Below are 21,664 nucleotides of genomic sequence, written 5' to 3' on the forward strand. Positions count from 1 at the left end.
TAGTACAAATTTTTATTATTATTCATTTTCATTTAAGAGACTTAAGAGTCCTAAGAAATTATTAATTTTAATATCTAGGATACAGTATTGATGGACAGTGAGTTGGCCCCAGAGTTGAAAAAAAAAAGGAAAGCTGGCTTAGCCACCTTCACGAAATTGCAAGACTCCTTTACTGACTCCAATTTCTTCAGGGAGGCAAAGGTCTATCTTTTCAAGATTCTACTGTCATTCTATATGGCAGTGAGACATGGAATACAACTACCTTGGAAGAACTAAAAATTGCTATCACACAGAGAGCAAAGGAGAGCTACATCGTGGGTATGAATAAGGTACAACATATCACCAACAAAGAACTCTGAAGAATAGGTATAAAAGGTGTATAAAAAAGAAAACATACACTAGGAAACACACTGGTCATATGACAAGAATAAGGAATGATAGGCAGCCATTAAAAATGTTTCAATGGTACCCTAACAATGTCAAGATAAAATGAAGAAGGCCTACAGAATATTGTGGTGAATCCCAATGGCACACTTTTGGAAGGACACAGAATCATGCAGGATGGGTTATGGATGGGGTATGATCTGCATCACAGAAAGGAACTCCCAAATCAGTAAGATCACACACCCATTTGATATAGTGTAATTAAAATAATAAAACAAAAAGCCTTGCCATTTAAGAAATCTTTTTAATATAAATGAATCATTTATTCATAAATATCTGATGATTTATACTAAAATTCAAATTCACTTTTTGAGGGCAATTTGGCATTCCTAAGAAAGATCAACAGTTATGTATCATCATATCAATCCTGTGTTCACCTGACTTGAACTCCCTCATTTCCACTCACTGATACAAGAAAATCTCTTTCTCTATTCATCTTTTCTTTCTTTTCAAGTCTAAGGAAGAAGTGGCATTTGCTCTTGCCACAGCTAATCACTAACATGAGTGCCCCTTCCATTTCTTTTAGGATTCTGTTCCACTAATCATCCTAGCCCCTCTATCTTCAATGTATTGTCTCTCTGCTAATCTCTTCCTTTTTAATTTTAGACATACTCAAGCCCCTTTATAGACTCAAAAAAATTTCCCTTGACCATGCTATCTCCTTCAAGATATTCCTTCATCAGTAAATGAGGGGACTGGACTAGAGAACCTCTAAGATCCATTATATCTCTAGATTCTATATCTCTGTTCCAGTATCAAATTTCAAAGAAAAATAACTCATCCCTGGAAAGAGGGAAAGGGGGTGTGAGTGTGTGAATGTGAGAGTGTGTGTGTGTGTGTGTGTGTGTAAAATAATATTTATAGCAGCTCTTTTTGAAATGGAAAGGACCTGGTAATAGCCATTTCCCAACTAGAGAATGGCTGAACAAATTACAGTTTATGAAGGTGATGGAATACTATTGTGACATAAAAATAATAAAACAGATGGTTTTCGGAGAAACCTGGGAAGACTTATATGAACTAATGCAGATTGAAGTGAGCAGAGTCAGAAGAAGAAGCTGTATAACAACACTGTAAAGACAAACAACTCTGAAAGACTTGAGAACTTTGATCAATACAGTAACCAACTAGAGTCCCGAGGACCAATGATTAAAAGTCTTACCCACTCCTGACAGACAGGTACAGAATGAGAGCTCCTTTTTGGACTTGACCAATTAGGGAAGCAAAATTTTGTTTTGCTTTTAGTTTGTTGTTATCGTTATTCATTTTGGTTTTTTGTTTGTTTTTCAAAAAGGTTGGGGAGGGAGCAGGGGAAGAAAATAGATTTTTGTTCCTCAAAAAAAATTTTTTTTTTATAAAAAGAAAGAAAAGTATCTTGTCCCTCCTATCTCAACATCACAATCTCTCAATAATTAGATGCATTTATGCATCTCATCCATGCAGGCACTCCATTAAAGTATTCAATAGTGCAGACTGCAAACCATCTATACTTTCTTAAATTCCTTAACTATTGTCCATATGCTCCCATAAAGCCTTCACAAGTATATATTACCATATTACACACAAAAAAGTTACTCCCTCATTGTATTTTTCTTGTATTACATAGCAAGCATTTCTAGCACTGTTACCCTAAAGTCAATGAAAAACTGCACCAATAACCTTATCAAATCTACAAGATAGAATATAAAGCCACAAAATCACCATTTTTTATATACCAAAAAACCCTAGCAAAAAGAGATAGAGAAATTCCACTTAAAATTATTACAGAATATACAAAATACTTGGGATCCTACCTTTCAAGAAACACATATAAGAAGTATGTGAAAGCAACTACAAACCATTGTTTATATTAATAAAGCCAGATCTAAATAACTGGAAAAATATAATTGCTCATGGGGAGAATACTACTTAATTTAATTTAAATTAATTTACTTATTAATTTACTTAAATTAATTTACTTATTCAATACCATACCAAACTTCCAAGAGTACTTTATAAACCTGGAAAAAATAATAAAATTCATATATATTTTTCAAAAGATCAAGAATCTCAAGAGAAATAAAGAAAAGAAATGGAAAGGAAGGGGGCCTAGCAGTGCAAGATCTCAAATTATTTTATAAAGCATTAATTGTTAAAACAATTTGGTACTGGTTAAAAAAACAGAGAGACTGATCAGTGGAACAGATTAAGTACACAACACACAGAAGCAACCCCAGCTATTGGAATAAAGGACTTGCTACTCTGATAAAAACTGCTACGAAAATTGAACAGCAGTATGGGAAAAAAAATTAGATTTAGCTCAATGTCTCACACCTTGTATAAAAGATAAACTCCAAATGGGTACATGACCTAGACAGAAAAGGTCACATTATAAACAAATTAGAGAAATATAGAAAAAAATTACCTATCAGGTCTATGGATAGGAGAAAGATTTATAAACAAACAAGGAATAGAGAAAATCACATACGATAAAATGGATAATACTGATTACATAAAATCTAAAAGGTTTTACAAAAAATCTTTGTAGCAAGTTTCCCTGATAAAGATCTCATTTGTAAGATATAAGGAAATGATATATAAAAATATAAGGAAGATATACACTCAAATTTATTAGAAAAAAATCCATTCATCAATTGATAAACGGTCTAAGGATATGAACATTTAGTTTTCAAAGTAAGAAACCCAGGCTATTTATAGCATACTCCTAATGACTAATTAGAAAAATGAAAATTAAAGCAATTCTGAGATTCCACCTCATACACATCAGAGTGGCAAAGATGACAAAAAGGGAAAGTGATAAATATTTTTGGGACTATGGGAAAATAATCACAATGATGCACTGGTGTGGACCTGTGAACAGAAAAAAATCATCATGGAAAGCAAATTGGAATTATAGATAAAAAGTTACTAACAGTATCTGCCCTTTTACCCTGCTATACCACTGCTAGGCATTTGGCCAACAGATAATAAAGAGGAAAAGGTCCTCTGTGTACAAAAGTATTCACAGCAGCTCTTTCTGTGGTGGCAAAAAACTGGAAACTAAGAGAACGTCCAACAATTGAGGAATGACTAAGTTGTGGCATATGAATATGATATGGTACTATGATTTCAAAAATACATTCAAAGATGTATATAAAGTGTTACAGAGTTCTAGTTCTACTTAGAAGAACCATTTATTTAACAGTACAAGATATTCCAAAATCCTTAATTACTATTTTAAGCTATTAAAGCTTAGAACCTCACTAAGACTTTGGGATACTCTGTATTATAAAATAAATAATTTGGGGGACTTATAAACTTACAAAGACTGAAGTGAGCAGATCCAGAACAATTTATGTCGCAATAACAACACCTAAAAAAATGGGGCAGCTAGGTGATGCAGTGAGTAGAGCACCGGCCCTGGAGTCAGGAGTACCGGAGTTCAAATCTGGCCTCAGACACTTGACACATGTGCTAGCTGTGTGACCTTGGGCAAGTCACTTAACCCCAATTGCCTTGCCTTCCCCCCCTCCAAAAAAAAACCCAACAACTTTGAGAGCTGTAAGAACTGTGATTAATACAATGACCTCAGAATTCCAGAGAACTGATGATGAAACATACAATCCATTACAGCATAATAGCAATATGTTTTTGTACACAGTCATTGAGGAAATTTGCTTTGCTTAACTATGTATATTTTTAAAGAAATTTTGGGTTTTTTTTCCCTTTTTTCATAATGAGGCGGGAAAGAAAATAGATTTCTGTCAATTAAAAAAAGATGGGGAGGTACTACAGAATTGAAATGTTGCATGAGCTTTCAGATGAAGTCACTTTATTACTAGTTTTACTTAACTTTTCACTTTGTTACAAGAGCTCTCTCATTAAGCAGGAGTAATCTGTAAATATGTGTAAAAATAAAACATATCAATAAAACTTTTTGTAATATCCTCTCCAATAGGTCTACACAGCCTGCTAGAGGTCTTTCTCTAGATCTGTTCACAATAATACATGGGTACCAATAGAACACAGAGATTATATGTCTGGTATCCCTCAATCTGGCTACATGATCTTGTTGCTGAGTCGTTTCAGTTGTGTCTGACTCTTTGTGACCCGATTTCGGGTTTTCTTGGCAGATACTGGAGTGGTCTGCCATTTTCTTGTTCACCTCATTTTATAGATGAGGAACTTGACGCAAAGATGATTAAGTGACTTGCCCAGGGTCAGAGAGCTACTAAGTGTCTGAGGCCACATTTGAACTCAGGTCTTCCTGACTCCAGGCTCTATCCACTCTGCCACCTAGCAGGCCTGGCTATATGATCAGCCCACCTTTTACTTGTCTTATATTCCCACCATTCTACTAAACTTTCTCCCTCCCAAGGTCACCAGTGACCTCTTAATTGACAAAACCAACAACCTTTTTTCAGTCCTCATTTTCTTTGACTTTTATATACTAACTGACACTGTTGATTCTTCTCTCCTATTTTCTTTTCACTTGGCTTCCATATTACTCAACAATATTTTTTCCTTCCACCTATCTGTCTTGCTCCAATTCTCCCTGACTACTAATTTTCTTTTTCCAGGCCTAAGGGTGGAGTATTCTGTTAAGTTACGTATTCTGTGCTTCCATCTTTAACTTAATGGCTTCATCCACTCCCATGGCTTCAATTATCACCGTCATACAAACGACTCTCAAGTATATGTATACATATATACTAATGCATATGCATACACACATGTGTATATAATACGTATAGATAAGCATACAACACACACAGTCTCATCATCCATAAAACTGCTCAACAGTCACACATTTCCAAAGGGCTCCTAGACATCTACATCCAGATGTTCAACACTATCTCAAACCCAACATGTCCAAAACTGATCACATTATCTTCTCCCCTAAACCTGCTGTCCTCCTCTCGACTTCCCAATTCCTGTTGACAGCACCACCATCCCCACCCCATCCCCAACCAATCAAACCTGACTTTTCAATTTTCCTTTTCCTTCACTTTCTATATCTAATCCAGAGGTTCCCAAAGTGGGAAATACCACTCCCTTGGGGGCCCTGGAATGATCCAGGGGGGCCAGTAATAGCCTTGGATGCAATTGGAAGGCATTGAATAAAAATAAGTGTGTGGTGGAGGCATAAGAAAATTTTTAAAAACTGTTCAAACATGTTTCACCTGTTGTGTAACAGAGTTAAAGTCATAGTGATTACATTATTTTCCAAACAAACACACAAACTGTGAGTTGGAACCAATCAGTGGTCAAGTCTGCTGTCAGATCTTAAGAAGCAAGTGTTGGCAGACAAGTGCGTCATACACTGTTGGGAAGTACACCATGCACTGGCAGGAATATGTGTATGTATCGACTTGTTTACAATGATATTATAGGGTTGCAATATTGCACCATCACAATTTCAATGCAGGAAAAAACCCACCATTTTACAGTAAATTGTTAAATTTAAGATGCATCTGTTTAAAAAATACATATTTTTTGAAATGATGCAAATTTCAAAAAAAAAAAAAAACTTTAAAGGGTTACAGATTTCCAGGGGGGTTCTGAGTAAATTTTTTTTTTTTTGAAAAGGAGGTGGTAGGCCAAATAAGGTTGGGAACCTCTGATCTAATCACTCTCCAAGTCTTATCCATTTAATGTTCTCTCTCCTTCCCTCCCTCAAATATCTATCTTCTCCTCCCACACAAACTGATACCACTCGAACTGACATTTCTAGCCTGAACTACAATAGAGAAATCAATATAGAGCCCTATATTTGAGTTTAAAAATGAGAGATTATGGAAAAAAAACTATAGCTTTTGATAGATGACAAGTTTGACATAAGTCAGTAGTATGATGCAAGAGTGAAAAAAGCTAACACAATCTTAGGCAGGACTGAAGGCTTAGTGGACAGGATGATTCCTGTATGCTGAACAGCTGAAGTATATTCAATTCAATGAACATTATAAGGACACAGAGAAGCCAGAGCATGTCAAAGTGGCATCAACATTGGTCAATTGCATTTTGGTAAGGGGGAACAGAAAGCATGTCACACAAGTTTCAGTTAAATGAACTGGGAATGTTTAGCATAGGCAAGATTTGAATGGGACACAAAGGTATCTTCAATTTCTGAAAAACAGTCTAAGACATTCTGCTAGTTACTGAAGATAAAAACCAACAGTAACTATCTTCAAAGATCTTACAATCTCTTAATAAGTATAAGACACGTAGAGAAGTATACACTATCAAATGTAATAAAGACAAAGAAGAGATACAACAAGGCGCCTGAAGAAAATATGAACGGGTGGGACTTTTGTTTGGTCCATAAACAACCAGGAACAAGGGGCAGAAATTTTAGAAAAGTTCAAAATAAAAAAAAACTTCTCAATCAGAGATGCCTAAAAGTGGAGAGCCTCTGAATGTAATGCATTCTGATACAGAGAAGATTTCCAGAAACAAATGTGGGATAACTTACCACATGGCAGAGGGGTTCCCTATTTAGGGATGGTTTGGACTGAAAGACCTATATGGCCCCTTCCAACTCTGAGTCCACGAATATCCTGATTTTCTTTGCCTTTAGTCTCTGTACTTTCCAATCTCATCTTTTATGAAACTGCTAAAAAAAATCTGAGTTCTGACCATGTCACTTCCTTTCTCAAAACCTCAAATGACTCCACACTGCCTAAAGTATAAAATATAGTCTCCTTAGCCTGGCATTTAGGGCAGGTAGGTGACACAGTGGATGGAATGCCGCACGTGGAGTCAGGAAGACTCATCTCCCTGAGTTCAAATCTGGCCTCACTTCTTGGCTGTGTGACCCTGTAAATCATTTAACCTTCCTCTGTAAAATGAGCTGGAAAAGATAACAGGAAACCAAACCACTCCAAAATCTGGGCTAAGAAAATCCCAAAAGGGACATGAAGAATTGGACATGACTAAAAAATGACTGTGAACTAGTCTGGCATTTAAAGCCCTCTACCACAAGATTCCAATTCAGCTTTCCGTATTGACTCCACTAGTTATTGTCTCATATCTAGGCAGGCTTTTCCCCAAGACTAGAATCCATTTCTAGACAATCTCCTCCTGCTGAAATTCTTTTCCTTTCAATGTCAGTTCAGGCACTAACTCCTTCACGAAATTTTCCCCAATCTTCTACATTCAAAGGAATGTTTTCTCCTTCAAGATTTCTTTACAATGTATGGATCTACCTCTGCCCTTGATCACATTCTACATATCATAGTTATTTTGTATATCTGACACTCTCCTCGAATTGGACCTAAATTAAAGTTGCTTTTCTTATTTGTATCTACAGTGCCTAGTACGATCCTTTAAACATGTGTTTATCGAATATTCATTGAAATTTACTGGTCTGTACTTCTCTGTGGGAATGAAAAATCGGAAAACCTGAATTGTTTCATCACTTTTTAAAAATCTAGGCCCTAGGACTTAAGTCAGTTCAATTTAAATTCAGCATTTATTAAGTCCCTAAGTGCCAAGCACTGTTCAATATGTAATATAAGAAAGCTATCTAATAATGATAGAACATACCATAGTGAATAAAGTAATAGATTTGGAAGTCCTAGGCTCAAATATTGCTTCCAACACTTAATACCTCTCTGAACCATGATTAAGTCTTCTAAGTTTTCTAAACTTACTTATCTGTAAAATGTGAATAATAGCTTTTTAACCCTTTCATCTCTGGAACTCCTGTCCTCAGGTCCACCGTCCTGCAGGGGTGGGGAACCTGAGGCCTCAAGGCCACTATGGCCTTCTAGGTCCTTGAGTGCAGCCTTTTGACTGAGTTCAGGTTTTACAGAATAAATCCTTTTATTGAGGGGATTTGTTCTGTGAAGTTTGGATACACCTGAGAACCTAGAGGGCCCTATATCGCCTAAAGGCTGTAGGTTCCCTACCCCTGCTATAGCTTCACCTGGATCCCTGTTTCAGACAGTCCACAGCCAAGCTTCACTTCACTCCTAACTCCTTGGCCATCTTCCCAAGAGCTGTCTTAACTAGTACCCCCTACCCTTCCAGTTCTGGAATCATGACCAAATCAACTCTTCCATTGCTCCTGGAAAGGCTGTGTCAATCTATCTCTACATGGCCTCACTTACTCATCCAGATGAAATGGTATCACCATCCCCCTATATGTATTTTCTCTGCCATTAGAATATAAGATTCTTGAAGACAGATGTTTTTGCTTTTAAAGATAGAGTAAAGCTTAGCATAAATGATAAATCTCATGAAGTGGTCGTATGTATTTTCATTTGTACCCTCTGAAGTTATAATCAGGTAATATGCAGCCCAATGGAAAGACACAGTGCAATTTCAAATACATGAAAACTACTTCAAGAAGTCCATTATTAGTACTAATCAAGACCTATTTGTATTTGTATTCCCCAGTGGTAGCACAGTGTTTGGTACCTAGTAAACACTTAATAGATGCTCTTTTAATCATTCACTAATATTGATAAGAAAGTATGAACAGGGTTTGGAAGCTGGTAATCATCTTTCAATTGCTTTTCATTCATTCACTGAGTTGCTATCTGAAATTAGATAATGTATTTATTGGGCTTTGAAAACCTTAACGCATTATACAAATATGTTGCTACCTTGTATATAACTTTACCTTTCTCAATAGAAAGATTTAATAGCTTTGCTATCATTTGCTATCATTCCCACAACTGCTCATTTCTCTTCATTTTCTGACTTGCCATCAGAGCTGCTTGCTTCTCCCACCAAAACTCCAGGAACCTATGCCCTAGGAGCAGTGATTCTTAACCTTTTTTGAGTCACAAACCACTTTGGCCATCTGATGAAGTCTACAGGAAGTCTACAGGATCCCTTCTCAGAATGTTTTTAAAATATACAAAATACATAGGACTACAAAGGAAAACAATTATATTGAAACACTGTTCTTGAAAAAAAATTTTTTTAAACAAGTTCACAGATCTCAAGTTGAGAGCCCCTACCCCTAGAACTTTGAAAGTCCACCAATTAATAGGATTGGTGAGATCTCACACTATCTGTAGCTGTCCCCAAACCAGATCATGCTCTTTTATAGATTTAAGAGTTGAAGAGATTTCCAAGGTATTTGGGTACACCCAACTCACCTTTTCACTTCTTGCACTGCAAACTATATAGTCAAATGAACACAACTACTTCTGAAAAGGGCATGTCAACGTTTATTGCTCTATTGAGTCACAGAACACCCTTGTGACTTCCTGGACAAAACCCCCTTTTACGCCACTAGTCCCCTAAGAGTGGTCTCCCAGTATCACAAGCACTTAGTAAATGCCTTTATATTCTTAGTCAATAAACATTAAGTGCTACACTGGGCCAGGCACAGTACTTAAACCCCAGGGATACAATTTTTTTTTTAAAAAAGAATATAGTCCTTGCCCTCAAGGAGTTTACAATCTAATGGGGAAAGTCAATACACAAAGAGCAGAAAAACAAGGAAAGGGAAAGGGCAGCCAGAGGATATCCAGCCCCAGAGCAATAAGTTTATGGAATCAAAACCAAGCAGAGAAGCAGGTGAGAAATGAAAAGCTAATTCTGAGCCCACAAAAAGGGGTATTTGAAAAGAATATTTTGCTTCGTCCTCCAATCAGAGGTGAGAGGCAACAGAGGTACTGAGGTGTTGAACATCAAAACCGAAGCAATCTCCATGATGATGAGATTTCTGGTTAATAAGCTTATCCTGAGGGAAAGTACAATTTTCCAGAAGTGGAAACCAAGCAGAACAGCTAGTGGGAAATGAAGGACTTTGCCCAGCCCCTATTCATTTTTATCGTTAGTCCAAGTTCTTACTAAGTTCTCATGACAAATCCCCTAGTCTGTTTGCCTCCAGTCTAACCTGTAGGTAACAGGAAAATGGCCAGCAAAAGCCCAGCTTTTACAAGCATGCATAGGGTGCTAGGTGTGATGTAATCTCTCATGTGGAATTCAGAGCAGGGGCTCATGACTGTTAGGGGTCAACCTGCCATACAATGAAAGGCTTTTCAGTTGGCTTCTGAGCTGGAATTAAGCATACATACAAGACCCCATGAACTGTGATCAGTTTTCTGCTAGGCTATGTTCAAGTACGGAGGTAAAGCTTCCAGATAGAGAGAGCACCAGGATCCTATTCTCCTCACCCAAATCAAAATGAAGTCATAAGGATGTGGCCCTGCTGTTGCTTATGTAATTAGTGTCTATTATTTCCTGTCATAAGTGAAGGAGTACTGGATTCGTAACGGATCAGGCTGTGACTTTGTGAGCTTCAAAGTTCGAAAGAGGTAGCCACCAGGAGACCAGTGACAGCAGTTTGTGAGAAGCTGGGCCCAATGAAGAGCTCTAGAGTTGCCATCCCAACTCACAAAGAAGAACTGCATCCCCAGAGTATGGTGGCTAGCACATCCCTTCAAGGCTCAAGTGTTACCCCTCGGGGTTTGGGGCTTGTCTTTCTAAATCTATAGCTCAAAAAGCTTCCTACAAAGATTAGTTAAATCAATTACTCTGATTTTAACTAGCTTTTGTTGCTATTGAGTGGTTTCAGTCCTGTGCAACTCTTTGGGACCCCATTTGAGGTTTTCTTGGCAAAGATAATAGAGTGGTTTGCCATTTCCTTGTTTGCCTCATTTTACAGATGAGGAAACTGAGGCAAACAGGGTTAAGCGACTTGCCCAAGGTCACACAACTAGTAATTATCTGAGACCTGATTTGAACTTTCTGATTCCAGTTAGCCCAATGGTTTTATAAAGGTCCTGAAGGACAAGATCAAATCTCTTATTTAAGCTCAATAAACTTTCAGCACCTCAGCGTGCCCATATCTAGTGAACAATCAACATAGTTCTCACCTGTTAAATGATTTCACCATGCCAGGGTATCTTATCACTTACTTACAAAGTGTAGTAACAGTCCAGGGAGGTCTCAGGCTTATACCCACCCGTACAATGCTTTCTTCTATAAATAAAGACAGCAGTGTAATTTGCTGGAAAGATGTGGTCTGCTTATAGAAAACCTTTGTTTCTACACTAGTGGCAAAAAAAAAAAAAGCTAAAATGTATAAAGGAAGGCCTCTAGTACACTGGCTAAATAATTTAGAAGATATATGTGAGAATACAGATAAGAAACATATAGGATGAGAAGGTATAGATGGATGGGTTGGTATTTGTCCCCAGATACCCATATATACAAAATCACAGATCCAATGAGGTTTTTTAGTATACAAGATAACAATGTATATGAACAACATAAAACATTCCATTAATAGTTCAGGTAAAAGACGCCTCCTTAAATGCTTATAATTTAGGTCCCAGGGAATGAATGAAAGAAAAAAAAAAAGCATTTATTAAACACTTGTTATGTGCCAATCCTTGTAGATATAAATACAAAAGGAAAGATAATCCCTGACCTCAAGGGGTTTATACTCTAATAAGGGGAAACAACCTATTTTCTATAAATGTTATTAAAATTTCTGTGCAAAGTTTTTTTCTAGAAATGTTTTTTAAATGTAATACTAACCAAAACAGAAAATGTCATGTGTCATTTTGGCATGAACGTATTATTTTTTCTTTTTCCATTTCTTGAATTGTTATCATATCCCACTTTCTTCTCCCTCCCAAATAGAGCCCTCTCCTATAACGAATAAAGTCTAGCAAAACAAATCAAGGCTTTGACCATTAATCTTTACCTTATTCCACACTTCTAGTCAACTCTCCATTCTGTTGAGAAACTGGAGGAATGGCCTTTTCAAAGTCAGGATTCATCTCTGAATTAGTTGGTTTTGAAGTTTTTTTAGCTTTGTTTTCCCTTATATTATTGTGGTAATCATTTAATCGCAGTCTTCTTTTTGCCTATTTTGTTCTGAACTAATTCACAGAAATCTTTCCAAATTTCTCTGAATTCTTATGGTCATTTCTTAGGGATAGAGACTGGACCTGGAATTTCACTAAAATAGGGAAGACATGAATGATGAAACTCCCTCTACTTTTTCTGCACTTTTTCTGCAATTTAAAGTATAGCCTTACAAAGTTGCCTATAGTCTTGAGAATTTAAGTGAGTTGCCCACAATCAAACGGCCAGTATGTGTCAGAAATGGGTCTTGAACCCAAGTTTTCCTTGCTCCAAAGTTCAGAAGCATATTCTGGCAAAATGAAACAAAGAAATTTGGGGGAACTAGTTTTTTGTTTTGTTTTTTTTTTTTAAATGCTAATGTTTAGCTAATACATCTATTTACAAAAATGATTTCCCCCTTTTCAGCTGCTCAATTCAACATTTCTATAACTTTCTCTAAAATGAGAATGCTATTGGAAATGTAAATGCTTTACTTCTGCTTCAGTGAACTGAGATCTAAGGAAGAAGTAGAATAAAAACTCCACTTACAATTAATGAGAACATTTCTGTTGTTGTTCACTGTGATAAGATTATGCGATAAACAATAAAGATCAAGCGGTAATGTTACAACTGAATAATATCAGTAAGAAAGAATCATAAATTTAAAGCTAGAAGAGACCTCAAAGGCAATCTAACCTAGGTGTTATTAATGTTGTGTCCTTGAACTTTGTTTTTCAATATTTTGATAACTGTATTTCAATATAACTGATTTCCTTTATAATCTTGTGCGTTTTATTTTATGAAATTAAAAGTATTATTGTGAGAAGAGGTCCATAGGCTTCACCCAACTACCAAAGGGTAGTTTGACACAAAACCATATGACACAAAAAAGGTTAAGAACAACTGATCTAGACCTGCGGCTGTATGGTCTAGGAGCCCTTTCAGGAGGGTCCATGAGGTCAAAACCGTTTTCATAGTAATATTAAGATGCTTTAATTTCTAATATGGTAACTATCAAGACATAACCCATGCAAACAAAAGTCTTTGGGGGCAGTCCTTAATAATTTTTAAAATTAGTCTTTAAAACAAAAAGTTTGAGAACCCCTGATCTAGCCTAACCCTTTCATTTTGCAGATGAGGTAACTGAGGACAAAAAAAGAGGTAGGATTTGAACCTAGATCCTCTGATTCCAAATCAGCTGCACTTTCTACTGTACCACACTGAAACTCATTATCTTTTATATTAAAATATATGACATGAATAGTAAGAAGAATAAGACAGACAGAACATTATCCATTCCTTTAAGCCTACTCTAAGCTTACTGAATATTGTGGGTCTCCAACCATTGTAGGCAAAGATGCAATAAACAGATCAAAAAGTACTCATTTTCCATTAAAGATCAGTATTTCTGTAAAGAGGATACAAGTTGTATAGAATAGTCAGTCAATATGAGCATGAAAAATTAACAGCTAAAAAGATGAAAAACCAAGTAGTTGAACTAAATCACAAATAAATAAATGACAACCCTAAGAGTTGTGATCTAAAAAACCTATAACCTAATATAGTCAAAAGAAAATTGCAACCATCAAGCAACTACTAAAAACGCCATCGACAATAGCAGATACGACAAATAATAATTTTTAATTCTCAGCTTTATTTCCTACATTCAGGACTGTTTTCCCTGTATAAGGAAGTCTTCAAAAACTATTTCAGAGCAACTTTAAGAAATATCTCCTTCAAGTTATATAATCAAAGGTTTAATTACGATCATCCCAAAAAGTTTCAGATGTTGATAATTACAATCTCCATGTCAGCGTGTTATAACTTAATAAGGGGATCTATGATGTCCAACATTCGCCAATAGATCATTTCCCATTCAAAACAAAGTTTAAAGTAGTAATAAAAGCAGGAATCAATAAGCTCTGAAATACCTCAAGCACTAAACTGACCCTAAAAGACAACCTATGCATTTAAGTTAAAGCACAAATTTTTTTCTTTAATATGGCTAGAGAATTCTAAACAGAAATGTGTATTATTAATTGCGGTTAAAGAGGTTATCAACCATTCATTTCAAATGGTACTAACTGTTGGTTAACAACAGTGATAATTTACTGACAATATTTCAGATATCTGCTGCTTCTTTCAAGAGTTAACAATAGCCACAAGTATGCCTATTGTAAGATTCAGAGGGCCAATCTTGAGGCCAATAATGCCAAATTAAATCCTTATCTAAAATAAAAATAAATAAAAATGTCTTCCAAACAACCTATTAAAGAAAATAGATAATTTCTTTAAAATCATTTAAGCTATTTATCAACCTTGGTACAGATATTTCAAAATCCGCTTTTTTTTAACCTATGAAAATACTTTAACCTTGAACCAAAAGCATATAGTTTAAAGTTATTTTGTCCATTTGACCTTCCATCTAATCAGTCTAGAGAGTATACTCACTTGTTAAAAAAATAGAGGCTAGGAAAAAAAGGGGTTGAACATTGTTAACAACTGGATAAAATATATGTGTGTGTGTGTATACGGTTCATATATATATATGACACATATAAAAGCATATATATATATAACATATATAACAGCTTTTTAAGTAGTCATGTAGGCATCAAGTAAAAGATATTGATGGAAATGATGATATAGAAGAGTCACACTCACTGATGTGTTGGTGACTGGAAACAAATGGTATATGGATGCCTGGTAGTCAATTTTAAAAGTATCAGCAGGACCAGAGACATGTTTGACTATGTCATACTTGTGGAAATACAAATAAGAGAATTTTTTTTAAATACTGTGTGCATGCTGTAGAAATGTTCTTTCACAAGCTTCTACTGACCATCTGTAAATATATATTCCTCACAGAACTGTGACCATCTTAGGGATACAGTCTATTCATGACATTTTGCTTATACTACACAATTTATTCCAATTGGAGTAAAAGGCATAACCTTTCAAAATTTGGACATTATTATAATTTGACATCTAATTCAACACAATTCAGCAAACAATTTATGAAACTCCTACTGTGTGCTGCAAGTACTGTCCTAGGTAATGGTGACACATAGACCTAACAACAACAACAAAAAAAGGCCTTTCTCACAAAGTAGATTCTATTTAAGAAATACAAAATCTAAGTTCCAATAAATCAAGTAAGACATATCTTCCAATGTCCAGCATATAGTCAATGCTGTGCTTGTACAATAACAAATTGATTTCTCCCCTCCAGTTACTCTGCAATACATGGACTCTGGCCTCCTGGCTGTTCCTCAAATAAGACACCCCATCTCCAGACTCAGTGCTTTTTCAAGAACTGTCCATCATGCCTAGAATTCTATTCGTCCTCATCTTGGTCTCAACTAAAATCTCACTTTCTATAGGACGCCTTTTCCTGGTCCTCCTCAATGTTAGTGCATAGTTCTATCTGGTCTGTACACAGTTGTCGGCCCCGATTAGATTGTGAATTTCCTTACAGCAGAAACTGTGTTTGCCTTTCTTGGTATCCCCACCACTTAGCACAGTGCCTGGTACGTAATAGGCTCTTAATGAATACTAATCGACTTAATTTGACTCTGTGTTTTGGGTTATGTCAGAGGCATACATGAATCCTAAATCTGCAAGGAAGGGGCAGTAGTAATTTAATGCAGCCTCCGGACAATGCAAATTTCCGGAGGGCAGAAGCCTAACCCAGCAAAGCCCACTTTGTGGGCCCTCAAACTGAGGCGAGTTTGAGTGAGGCATGCACAGATAAGACATCTTGTGGGCACCTCTGCTGTGTGTTTGGGGAAGGAGATGGGGTGCAGCCCCTAGGTGCAGTGCATTTCCTTGGACCCTGGATGTTGAGCAGGATGGGGAGCGCCCCATCTTCTCGGGGCGCTCGAGAGAACAAAGTGAAAACGTTTCCTGCCGTGGGGTTCATTAAGAGCATGACCTCAGGGCACCCCCCCATACACACATGTGTATGTTACACGCCTGCACACATGCACACAGATGCGCGTTATATTTATACCCCACACTCCCTCCTTCTTCCTCCCCCTCCCTCCCTCCCTCCGGAGGAAATGGGGCCAAGGAAGGGGCGGCCAAGGCCGCCGGCCCGGGGAGGCCTGGGGCCTGGGCGGTTTCCAGGGCCCCCTCCCCGAACCCCGTCGCTGCCGCCCGGGAAGGCCGGCTCGACTGCGCCGGAGGGGCCAAGCCCTCGGCGGGGTTACCTGTCTGGAAAGGCCCAGCGAGGGGCGGGGAGCAGGGAAGGCCGGGCCAGGGCTGTCAGCTCGGCCCCCTCCTCACGGCGCTGCCAAGACTGCGCTGCCCCGGCGGCCCCAAGCCCGCGAGCCAGGGGGTGGGGAGTCCTCCCCCCCGCCCCGGGCAAGGGGTATCCGGCGCCAGAAGAGGGGGCAGGTGGCCACGGGCCCGCCGGCGCCGAGACACCCCCGCGCGCCCGCCACTCACCAGGCCTCCCGCGCGGGCACAGGGACTAGATGCGGGTCTCCGCCGTCCGAGGATGCCCCCGGCGCGGAGAGGGGGAGGGGAAGGGGGAAGGGAGAAGGGGAGGACCCGCCGCGGGCTGGGTCGGCTGGTCGCTGTCCTCGTCCTCCTCCTCCTCTCTTACCCCCCCGCCCCCGTCGTCTCTCCCAACTCCGACCTCCCTCCCAGCTCTCTGGGTAATGGTAGAATCCGAGGTACGGCGAGCGAGGAGGGTGCAACTTAGTGCGATTGCAAAAGCCACCTGAAATAAATAAATAAATAAATAGAAACAGAGACTGGAGCCGGCTCTACCCGATCGAGGGAGCCGGAGGGAGCAAGGAATCCGTAGAAGGCCTGGGCGGCGCGTGTCTGGACCGGAAAGGTGGCGGGGGGAGGGGTGGTGGTCTCCCGCCGCCCTCCTCCCATGCCCCAGCCCCAGGGTCACCCACGCATTCCACACGCCCATGACTCAGGACTTTAGGGTTCCGGAAGTTAGCGACCCCCAGGTAGCACCCCAAGTCAGCGATCCCACACTGGGGTGGGGGGGAACCTTCCACCTCCTCCACCGTGCCCCCCCACACACTGAAACTCACAAACTCGCAAGACCCTTCTCTCACCTCCAGAAACACCTGCAGCGTGTTCACCCCATTCTCACTGACCCAGAACGGGCGCAAACGCAGTTCGCAGAACTTGGCGTGATTTGGTACCCACCGTGTAAGGGGAAGGAATAAGCATTTATTAAGCGCCTTCTGTCTGCCAGCCTCTGGGCTAAGCGCTTTCCAAATGCTATCTTAACGAGGAAGACATCAAAGAGTACATTTTCAAAAGGCATGGCCACCTTTATTTTTAAAATCAGTTGTGGAATCTTGGATCAGATCTGGAAGGATGGTTTCTTAGAAATCATCTAATCCAAGCCCCCCTATTTGGGGGAGGGGCAGGGCAATTGGGGTTAAGTGACTTGCCCAAGGTCACACAGCTAGTACATGTGTCAAGTGTCTGGGGTCAAATTTGAACCCAGGTCCTCCCGACTCCAGGGCCGGTGCTCTACTCACTGCGCCACCTAGCTGCCCCCAAGCCTCCCTTTTTACAGATGAAAAACTGAGGCCCAGAGCAGGGAAAGTGACTTGGGAAAATGGGTACAGTTTTGAAACACAGGTACTCTTGCCTTCAAGTCCAGCCCTCTTTTCATCAGTACTTCTCATCGTTGTTCTACCTTCTCAGAGTTTCTATGCTTCCTAGTGAACAACTATTTCTTAATTTAAGTTTTTAAAGTAATTTAAAAAGGAATCTTCAAAAACTTTATATGAATTTTCATACTAATGAGTATCTCACTTAAACATCCTTACATGCGTTCATGTATACGTAATGATAGAATCATGACAACAAGCTCTTTCCCAAATATAAATCTGCATACAGATAGAGCTTGATGCCCATAGCCATAAGATACTAGTTTTCCCCTGTCCCCAATATAATTGGCATGCATGCTGTAACGTAGCTTCTTCATTTAGCCCTTAAAATACAATTTCTCTTAAGCAAAGAAATGAGGGAATCTGGGCTAGTCACTCAGCTCTCAGGCTCCATGTTTTTTCATCTGTAAAATAAGGGGATTGGACTTGGAGCTCTCCAGGGCCCCTTCTCCATCTAAATCCTATAATCCCTTCTTTGCTAACCCTTAGAGAACCCCAAACCATATAAATTCCTCTCCTCCCTTGGTAGAGAAAGGAGGAGACTCTGACCCCATCATGACTCTTAGTCTTGGCTTTCCACTTCTTTTCCACAATCAGGCATCTCCAGCATTACCTTGCAGTCCTAATTCACAGGGCCAGGTGTATCCCAAATGCTCTGAATCTGTAGTGCACCTCAATTTGTAAAAACTTAAAACTTGTAAAAACAGGGTAAAGTTTTCTCATCCAAATTTATCTTATCTAGATAAAGCATGTATTAATGTTTACCCTGTACCAGGAACTGTGCTAAACCCTGGGGATACAAATACAAGCAAAAAAAAAAAAAGAGGTCTCTTCCTTCAATGATCTTACACTTTAATGGGGGAAGACAACCCATGGCTAGGGTAGGCACTCCTTCAAATGGAGGGTCCCCAGAGAACCCATAAGAGGAAGAGGCCACAGGGATATGGGCCTCTAACATGTGAAGGTCACTGGGAAGGAGGTGGAAAAGTAGTCAGGAGAGTCAGGGGCTGAGCTGGATTAGAGGGGAGCATTTCTGGCACAAATACTTTTTTAAATCTAATTTTAAATGCCAAATTTGCTTTACAGACCACAGGTCAAAAATATAGTAGACCTAGCTTTAATATATATATTATATATATATATATATTTATATATACATATATGTATGTATGTACATATTACGAAGTCATTTGCATTATGTAATTGGAGGACTGGCCAATAAGGACCGTTTCTTAAATCATAGTTTGGATTTTCCCTTCCTGGTGTGTTATATAGAACATGCATAGATATTTCTTGCCCGATTCCAGTCTAACATATGGAATTTACAGGAACTAGCTTCCAGACATGGGTGGCAAGTCCTATATGGTGACTTAAGAGTCTTCTCGTTGGCTGAAAAACCAGAGGGATGGATGACTCAGGAGAGTATGAGTCAGAACTGAGCCTTCAGCAGATCTTTCTCTCTCTTCCCTGATGGCTTTTAAGTAAGGAGGATTTCTTTGAGCTGACTAGTAGTGGGGATGACCAAGCAAGAGACAACTAGCTATTACCCCTCCCAGAACAATAAGACTTTTGTTTCTTTCCCGATCTTTTGACGAAGGAATCTCCTGAGATGAGAATCCCCCAATGATCTATGAATTGGAGATGTCCATCAGAACAATTAGAGGGGTCTCACTGGCAACCAGAGTCGATAGCAGAACCTGCCAGAGTAGTAATGACTTGTGGAGATGGGAAGGACTCTACATGTTCTCTACACTTATTTTGGCAGGTAGATGGTACAGTGGATAGAGCACTGGGCCTGAAATCAGCAAGATCCAAGTTCAAATCTGTGTATTAGCTGTGTGACCCTGGGCAAGTCAGTCAATTTCTGCCTGCCTCAGTTTCTTGATCTGTAAAAGGAGGGTAATAATATCTCCAGCCTTGCAGGATTGTTGTGAGGATCAAGCGAGACAATAATTGTAAAGCACTCTGCACAGGGCCTGGCACAAAGTAAGTACTATGTAAGTGTCAGTTATCATTACTATTATTGGGGCTCACTCCCCTTGTGATTTTGAGCTCACTCTCTCCAGGGGAGAACATGCAAGGGGAAAGTATGTCCCCAGGTTTGGGAGTTGGGGTGAAAGAATGCTTTGTAACTGTACTTGCTATACCTTGCTGTACTCTTTTTAGAAGCTATTAGAGTTAATTTATATTGAGGTATACAGTTAGTATTAGAACCTGCTTTGCAGACAGCTGAAGACTGGAAGCCTTCTGGTTGGAGGAGAGCTGAACCTGACTGTAGTTTTAGCCCTTGCTCTCTGTTGCCATCTACAGGTAAAAGAGGTGAAACTTCTCTGAAGGGTTAGCTAGTTCTTCCTCCATCTCTGGTGGGCAGAAAAAGAGACTTGACACTAATAGGAAAATGTGGTATCTTGTGGAGAAAAGCGATGGCTGGGCTTGTTTGCATTGCCCGGAGATCCAAAGTGTGGAGCTTTGCAGTTTTCTGACTTAAAGGGAACTGCTTGCCTTTAGACTTTATAGTGCTTGCACGATAGTTTCTCAGTGCCTTTTTTAGGGGGGATTGTGAATTAAAGGAGCTTGTCATTGTTTCATCAATTCAGAAGTAGATGAGGAGAATATTTGCTCAGTGGTGAGGGCTAGAAGGAGAATCATTAGCAAAAGTATCTTTTTGTTGGCCAGATTGATCCTTAAAAGATCAAGCACATCAAGTCCTGCAGTCCAGAGTTTCAAGCCACCCCAAGCACATGGTTGTCCTCATTCATGCGCCTCCCTGCTAGGTTTCTATTATTATGTGCCTAGTCTTCCCCACGAATACTGCGAGCAGTAGCGGAAGAATATTACCCAAGCTTATGAGTTAATTTTGATGTATTGATTGTATATGCATTACCTCATATTTGAGTAACTGCAAGTGTTAAGTATTTTTTTTTGCCTTCTCATTAAATAAATGTTTTAAAGAGTTACTTGTTGTCATCATTGTGATAGACTTATTTTCTATAGATGGGAATCACAGTGGTGGAGACCGCTGAATTATAGTAGAGGGTACTTATCTCTTATTCCCTGTACAACAGACTTACTCTAATACCACAGGAGAGTTTGAGTTGCAGCTACTTGGTGGTGGTACTTCTCTGGGAACCCAGACTTTATAGTGTTAGGCTTAGCCCAGAGAAAGAACAGGTCACCCTAGACAAGGGACTATAGTGTAAGGATCCACCCAGATACCTGCATCTGTTACATGTATGAAGGTGCTTTCACTGTTAAGAATTGTTCACTCCCTATCAAAGCATTCCAGTTATAATGACTATTAGTTTGCTAAATTTCGGTAGTGTCATCAAGTAACCTTTCTAATCAATGCTTTTACTGCCACCAAGAACAACACAATGGGCAGTACTTTATACCTACTGCCATTTGGGCTAGGGTCACAGCTGCCCATTAATCTGTGCTTTGGAATTTCAGACGATTAAAAAAAGATGGATATGTATGACTAATTCATCTCTTGGTTGATATCACTTGAAAGAATTCTACTGTCTAGTCATGACTTCAGAAGAACTCAGAGATGAATGGTACTAAAGTTCTGTTAGGATATTATAATTATTAAATAATGTTATATATAAATTGCATATAATATATACATTTTTAAAATAATATATGAATTAATTAAATATTATTTCATATGTAGATATAAATATAGATTAGATATAGACATAACACCTGTAGCCCAGAACCCTAAGTAATTGGGCCCAGAGAAGAAGGAAGGAGTGAGCATGACTGACCTGGGC

The 21,664-nt window shown here is 39.0% G+C and overlaps 1 protein-coding gene across 2 annotated transcripts in view; it reads right to left on the reverse strand.

Moving 5' to 3' along the window:
* The window catches only part of CUL2 (cullin 2), a 120,898-nt gene extending 103,975 nt beyond the window's left edge, over nt 1-16,923 (reverse strand). The window contains exon 1 of one of the 2 annotated variants that reach the window (XM_036760021.1): nt 16,690-16,923. The gene's annotated coding sequence lies outside the window, so the exon portion shown is untranslated. The other variant, XM_036760022.1, reaches the window with a different exon arrangement.
* Between the last annotated feature and the right edge of the window lie 4,741 nt (nt 16,924-21,664).

The sequence above is a fragment of the Trichosurus vulpecula genome, chromosome 5 (genome assembly GCF_011100635.1).
Source record: "Trichosurus vulpecula isolate mTriVul1 chromosome 5, mTriVul1.pri, whole genome shotgun sequence".
Taxonomy (NCBI): domain Eukaryota; kingdom Metazoa; phylum Chordata; class Mammalia; order Diprotodontia; family Phalangeridae; genus Trichosurus; species Trichosurus vulpecula.